Here is an 8,409-nt window from a genome sequence, read left to right as displayed (position 1 = left end):
TTTCTAGTACATATAACATGGATTTTGGATGGTAGATGATTCCATAATTAACTGCTCTGGGGAAGAAAGGATCATGGTGATATGAATTAGTTCTTGAGGGTAAGTGTAAGAGCTTTCTGCTACTGCCATGGGTGTAATTAGGGGCAGCCTGAAGAATGTGATCACTGGGTATATTGATAATTAGCAATTTTGTGAAATATCACTAAAGTTAATTAGCTAATTCCATTGTTTGCCAACAAAGTTGGGCTAACATAGTGAACACATGAGTATCTGGAATATATAGTTGCTGAACACATATCTAGCAGTCTTCCTTTGTAATTGTCTCCATTTGCTGTATTGATTTGTGTGAGCCAGATGACTACTGAGTTTTTGAGAATAGGTAAGTAATTATATGTTTGATGGCTTTTACATCTTGTGTATGCTGTCCAAATTTTTGCCAAAGCAGAGTTTGCTTGACAAATAACCGCTAAGATCTGCATAGAGTCATAGACCAAGAGAAATAGTCAAGCCAAGATATTTTGTAGATTGCACTCTCCTAATGGTTTGGTTATTCAACCAATAGTGATACACAGAGGGGGAAAGCTTGTTGGTAAATGTGAGGTTTGTAATATTGAAGGCTAACTGCACTGAGCTAATTTATTTGTGGCATTTTACAAAATTTGGTGATCACTTGGGTTGCTATACTTCTATAAATCAAAATGTCAGCAGTATAAATCTTTACTACAGCATCAATATTTGCTTATTGATAATATAGTGTGGGAAGCCCATGATTACATGTGTCTCAACTTCATTGATTGATAACTTTGATGCCACACAGTGTACACATGAAATTTGGACTTTAGAATCCCTGTATATAGCTTCATTGATCATTTTTGGACATAAAAAGCTTTTAAGACTGTTGCTGGCAAATAAGTAACACGGTCATGTTCAAGTTTTGACATAAGAGTATTGAGATCTTGTTAGTTATTATGTTGCATGCATGGTCAATGATATTAGTACAATTTTTGATTTATGCTTGTTCTGGTAATTAATTTTATTCAAGTTTTTGGAAAAAATAAAATTTTAGACCTTATTTACTTTACAATTTGTATAAATGAAATTAGTTAGTATATAGCAATTCTGTAAGACAGTTTTTTGAAATGTTGAAATATGTTGCAGAGATGAGGGTAACGCGTTACAAAAGTAACGCTTTACGTAATAATATTACTTTTCACGTAATAAAGTAATATAATCTATTACATGCCAATTAAGAAGTAATATGTAGCGCAAGTTATCTTTGCTAAAGTAACGCGTTACGTAAGAAACGCCTTACTGTAATAATATTACTTTCGAAGTAATGCGAAACTTAGCTACTTCGCAAAAGTGACACATTACTTCGCAAAAGTGGTAACGGAGTATAGGTAGCTAATGCGTTACCTTGCAAAAAGTAGCTATCTAACAAGTTCATAAACCATCAAGATTTACTATAGGGTGTATCTGACGTTCAACCACAACGTATACTGCACGTGAGACTGCAGGATGTAAATTGTGAGACTTACCGCTTTGCGCATGTGTGTTTGCCTCGTGGTAATGTGTGAATTTCTTATATGGTGAAAGAGTCGGTCCATATTTGCGTTCAAGAACCAACTTGTGGTACTAAAGAAGCCATTCTGTGACGTGAAAGAAGCCAGTCTGTGACGTGAAAATAGCCAGTCTGTGACGTGAAAGAAGCCAGCCTGTGACGTGAAAGAAGCCAGTCTGTGCCGGAGGCAAGATCCATGGATTCTTGTAGTGACATAGAGCAAGAAGCACAAGCCAGTGCCTCCTTTTATAGTTGGAAGTATAAACACTATTTCGTGATAGTGGAGGAAAGTGAAAAGAATATCAGAGCTCGTTGTAAGTTATGTGTTGGAAACAAGACCCTCTCATTTGCTCGGAACACTACCTCCAACTTAAAAAAGCATTTGGAGAATGTTCATAAGAATGTAAAGCTAGAGTCTAGGCAAGTTGAAGGAGCAAAGAGAAAAGGTAAACGATCAAGGGCTGATAATGATGATGACAGTGATAATCAGCCACTGAAGAGGCAGTGCACATTACCATCAATGTTGAAAGATATTTCTTCCACAAAATTACGTAATGCACTTGCTGAATATGTTATTGAAGACATGCAGCCACTGACTACAGTTGAGTCCCCTGCATTTCGTAAACTGATTGGCAGCATCTGCCCTTATCAGTTGCCAGGTCGAAAGTCATTTACCCAACATTTGGAAAAGATTTATGATATGATGGTCAAGAAGGTGAAAGAGGTACTGGAAGCAGTTGATGGAGTTTCAACAACAGCTGATGTGTGGACAGCCCACCATCGCAGTTACTTGGGAATGACTGTTCACTGGATTGACAAAGATACCTTGAAGCTATGCAAAGCTGCAATTGCTTGTGTTAGAATAACCGGGCGCCACACCTACGATGTTATAGCTTCAAAAATAGAGCACATTCATGCAAGCTATGGGTTGAGTGGAAAAGTGGTTGGTACAATTACCGACAATGGCTCTAATTTTGTAAAAGCCTTCTCATTGTATTCAACCTCATCACCAGAGTCTACTGAGGTTGCCATACCAGAACATTCAGAAGATGTAGAAGAGGATGAATTTGTTTTTGAAGATGTGACTGGAATTTTGCAAGTTGATGATGGAAGCACAGAGGACCTCACACAGGTGCATTATGAGCTTCCACCACATCAGAGATGTGCTACCCACACACTAAACCTGGTTACTAGCACAGATGTCGATAAATATTTGTCATCGTCTTCATTATCAAGAAGTGTATACCGAAGTTCCTTTGGCAAGAGTATAGCATTATGGAACAAAGCAAGTAGATCTATACAGTTGCTGCTGACAAAGTAGAGGAGGTAGCTAAAAGAAAGCTAATAGTGCCCACTCCTACAAGATGGAATTCGTGTTATGATGCTGTGGTACGGATCACCGAAAATTCTACTACTGAGCTTAATGAATTATGTACTGGAATGGGACTACGTTGCTTCAATGACAAAGAAATAACTTTTTTGAAGGAATACTGTGATGTGCTCAAACCACTTGCTAAGGGCCTAGATATATTACAGGGTGAGGACAACTGTTACTTTGGCACACTGCTACCAACTTTGAAAGCCATAATCAAGAAGATTAAAGCAGTAAAACCTAACCTATCATCTACGACCATGGGGCTTGTTGATTGCATAGAAAATGCAATTAAACGTCGCTTCCAAGTATTTTTTGAAACTGAAGATCCTATTTTAGCTGCAGTAGTTTTGCCCAAATTTAAACTGAAGTGGGTAGAATCTCAAAAGATGAAAGATGAATACAAACAAATGCTTTTACATGCAATGGAAGAGCAGACTGATGATGAAGTAGAGGTTACACCACAAAGTCAAGAAAGATTGCGAAGATCAAGGAGCAGGAAAGAGGATTCGTTTTATGATTTTAATGATGATGAAGGGAGCTCACAAGCCAACTGCATTGAAGAAGAGGCAAATGACTATTTGAAGAGTGCCAAAAGCATTGAATGCCTTCACAAGTACCCAGCCATAAAGAAACTGTTTCTTATGTACAATACTGTGTTACCTTCAAGTGCTCCGGTTGAAAGACTTTTCAGTCTAGGAGGTGCAGTGCTTACACCAAAACGAAACAGGCTGACTGATTCAAGATTTGAAAAGCTGTTGCTAATGCGATATAATAAAGACTTTCTGGACATTTAGAGATTAACATGCATGCTGGTTATAACTGGATTTATATTACTTGATCTGCAGTTTTATTGATTTTTGTATGAAATTTGATGATTATCTAAAAGTAATATGTAATATATTACTAGTTATATTGAATTACAAAAGTAATATGTAACTAAAATAAGTTACATTGTATGAAGTAATAAGGAATAAGTAATTAGTTACTTCAGTGTGAAAAGTAACTAACCCCATCTCTGGTTATTAAAGTGATAGTACTACTTCTGACCCCTGGCTTCTGGAGCTTGAGTAAAGTTGACAAAACATACAGGTTGCCATCGTTCAGTTTCCTGTTGTACAGTAGCAGACACAAGAACAATAGAACTACCTTTACCAAAGCAATCAGATACATGTAATATTGTGGATTGTCCCCCCCCCCCCCCCCCCCAACTTGTTATGTTTGCTGCAAGTGCGCCCTACCCCTTTTCCTAGACCATTAAATCATTTGAAGCACCAAGAGTGATCTCCTGGGCCATGCATTTGTGGAACTGCAGGTGGTCCCCCCATTACCATGGTTGATCTCCTGCATTTTGTCTGCTTCATTAGTCAGCTAAGTCTTCTTTTTTTGTAGTATGATCCATCATTACAAATGTTTTGAAGTTGCTTGATACACTGCTATGTCACACATGTACAGTAACTAGCCAATGAAATTTAAAAAGCATATTTGAATTTCACGAAGAATAAATTTCATTTGCTATATATTTTGCACAAGCGTAATACAATTGTGCAAGCAACCTCAAAACCACTGTAGTAAACTTCCATAACACTGCATCAAAGGAAAGAATGGTGCCAGACGTGTGAGACTATACATAATTGCATGACAAACTGCACTCGGTACATTAATTTTAATAAGTTAATCATTAGCGTAGTTTTGCCTATGTTTTAATTGCCCTTACATAGCCCCATGCACACATGGATAGCCATGCATAAAGCTAGCCTACAACAAACTTACTGCTGGAGGTATAAGGAAATGACAATTTCCATCTAATGCTTACATGATAGGAAATTACACATGAATTTAAAGTCATAGGGACATTGCAACAGAGCAATTCTACATGAAGCCATTTACTCAAAGGAAAATAGCTATTCCACATGAAATCCCTTCCTTTGCATTGCAAGGGAAAAGAAACAGGACACAAAGGAAGACAAAGGTATGTCCACAATGCATGTGGTATGCCAAAAGGCATGTGGAATCCAGACAATCACATCCATCAGTATCATCTGAGAGGCAGTCTTCAAGAAACTGGCAGTGTTATTGTTAAGCTACTCAGTAATAAGATACTAAATGCTAACACAGCAACACATGCAGGGTGGTGGGAGTTGTGAGGAGACAACTTACAGCTGTTGGGTTAAAGTGTCTTACAGTAAAAAATTAAGCTAGTTGTTACTAAGTTAAACTTGTTTATGAAGGCATCAGGCAGCACTCAAACATATAATATTTTTTGCTGTAGCTTATTTGGAAGACTTTTGGGTTGCTTTAGGGTCTAAACCAATAGGTTATCCACTGATGGTGTTAGTTTGATTTTCCTGATACCTGGGTTAGAGCTCATTCTCTGGCTATAAAATACAGTGTAAATGTATGATTCCTGTTTCTGGTGTCAGGGGCAAGAGAAGGGCTGGGGATGGGGGAGGGGGGGGAGGGTAAAGCCTACCTTATGCTACTAGATCTCTTCTTTTAACTTGTACTGGTTATCCCTTTTTATTGATAGTATCTTCTTCTAGAGCTCTTTTCAGTCCAATTAATATAATATTATCTGTGACCCACCACACATCCTATTATAGTTGTATACTTCTATACTTTCTTTGTGCATAATATTTGTAATTAGTAGCTATTATATTTGTAATGTTTGTTTTTGCAGTGTTGTCTACTGATGTGCGATAATAAGCTTGCAACTATATCGACTAATCATGATAATTACATCACAATACAATAGTTATCACGGTAGTAAATCCAAATGGTAAAAAAATGCATAATGTAACACTAATTTTATTTATTTTCTATGCATACATGTCATACCAAAATACGGCAAAGTGCAATCTCAGAAAATAATTAGTATAGGTAATCACACACATTTGAGTGCAATTAGGGAATAATTGTACGAGTAACAGTCAAAATTGCACGAGGCGAAGCCGAGTGCAATTTTGGCTGTTACGAGTACAATTATTCCATAATTGCACGAAAATGCGTGCGATTGCCTACTAATCACATAGTGACCATCCTTCATGGTTTGCAGTACAGTTCTATGTGGCCATTAACTTCTACCAGGTGATTGCATCATCCTTCTTTGTATTACATCATTTGTTGTTGCACTTAAAAGGCTTCGCATGTCAGCAATTCTGATTGGCTACTCAAAATGTCTACATATGTTGCACTTAAAAGGCTTCTATTGTCAGCTTATTTGATTGGCTATTCACTATATCACTTTCTTGTTGCACTTAAAAGGCTTCTGTTATTCTGCTATTTTATTGGCTACTTTACAGTGCAATTACAGAAACAAGGCCGTGCGATTTGGGATTAATTGCACTCCTACTATTGGAACTAATGTATGGCAAATTAAACCACTATGTGATTAGAATACATAATTGAATAAACAAATGAATGCTTCAATTCTAGAGTAATTCTGGCGAGATAAGAATGTCTAATATTTGTGCTCACAATAATCACAAGCTATCATGGTAATGAACCTCTGCGATATGATTATCATACTATCGATATTACATCACTAGTGTCATCACTGTTGTGTTTGTACACCTATAGGTACTTTTTACTTCTGTATTCAGCTTTCCTTTATTGTACTTCTTGCAGGATTCAACCTTTTCTTAAAATAATTATAATGAGTTGCCACAGTACCTTTAGTGACAGCACTCAGACAGGTGGAAGCATAGCAGACACAAAATAACTGTGCTAGAGCCAGCCATCATTATCAAATTCCTTGTTTCCTGCATCAACTTTTAGGTAGCTACACCAATTTGAAAATAGATCACATGAATGCACTATTTCATGTTAGAAACAGGTACAAAGTGTAGTTGTGCATATAAGCATAGCAGAAGGGTAGAAGTCCCTCCACTGAGTCCACTCTTGTTCATCAGGATTCATGGGTGTACAGTTCTGTCAGCCTTCAAGATCGAGATACTCTAATAGGCTGAAATACCAATAGTCAAGTGTATAATTAATCACCTCCCATCTGCATCAGTTTTTGTTCCATTGGGTGATGGGAAACCAGCAATATAATAATGATGGCCTTACAGTATATTCATCTTGGACATCAGTAGCAAAAAAAGCTTGACACAAGCTGGGGACAGATTTAGGGGGCAGCTAGGGGCTGTAGCCCCACTTTTCTTTATTAATCAATACAACCCAAATTCTTCTATGTTTAATCAAAATCAGACTTATTTCAGGAATTATACATTGCTATAGCAATACAACCTATAACACTGTTCCAGAAGGGCTGCTTCTTTCTCAAGACATTGTCAAGAAATGGTATTGATCATGGGTTACATCTCCGCATAGTTACAAAAGTTGGTTTGTTAAGGTAATTAGCAGTACACTTTCTGCTGGATATATGAGGTAATCTTGATTTTTCTGCTATTAAAGAGTGAATCAGTATAATATTATGGTTTGAAATGTTAATTAACTTTTATGGCTATATAAGCTGTCAATGATTTCATGCTAACTCAGCCATCACATAAAAGTGCATTTAGCTATATATAGTCTTGGTAGCTATATAGTCAATATAGAAGATACCATTACAGTTCACTGTTTCATTCATATGAGTCTACAATAGACAACAACATTTTACAGTGACTTGGACCTCACATCAGATGGTGGCACATGCCACTTTGATTTAGAGCAAGTCAGGAAGTGCTGGATGCATGAATAGTGAAAAAGTTGTGTTTGTCTGCCGGGTGAATAGACACTACATTCATAATAACACCCTTGGCATCACAAAATGTTTGGCTACCAAACTATGTCCCTGTCAAGCTCAGCCCACCCTTTCCTAGATCTGCCCCTACAAGCTGTTATTGCAACTTGAAAGTTTTGGTGGCACTATCAGTGACTTCAAGATAGCTATTTAGAGGCTTGAATGAAAGCCTGAGCTTTAATGCAATTAATGAATTAAACTTCATTACTGGTGCTTTCTGTTAGTCTAGGGAATTTATGCACCTTTTAATTAATGATTCTTACATCTTTTCAGTGACGTCAATAGTTGATTCATATGCAGTATCTATTATCTATCTCCAGTCGCACCTTATTTAAGAACCAGATGTGTTGTTTTTCTTTTTTATTGACTATACCTGATAGGTAACTTCAGGACATTTGTGCTGTTTCTGTTGCTTTTATTTGTTTTGTTCTAATATATAAATAAATAGTATCGATTGTGGGTTTTGAACTTTGGTACAGCCACACTCATGGCTTATGTAACCATAAACTATGTACACGGCCTGGCGAAAAGGTTTAGTATAAATACTGTCAGGGTAGTTATCTGTACGTTGTGGCGATCTAAGCTCAACAAACCAACCGTCCATTCTAGCTATGATGTCATTAGGCCCCTATTTGGTGATTATTAGTTTCTCATCCAGCCTTTCTAAATGTTATGATGCGGGCGGGAGGGTATTACCATTAGGCCATTATTAACACACTGATGTATAGACCT

The sequence above is a fragment of the Dysidea avara genome, chromosome 10 (assembly GCF_963678975.1).
Source record: "Dysidea avara chromosome 10, odDysAvar1.4, whole genome shotgun sequence".
NCBI classification, from domain to species: domain Eukaryota; kingdom Metazoa; phylum Porifera; class Demospongiae; order Dictyoceratida; family Dysideidae; genus Dysidea; species Dysidea avara.
The sequence above is the reverse complement of the archived record's forward strand: the minus strand, read 5'-3'. Positions refer to the sequence as shown.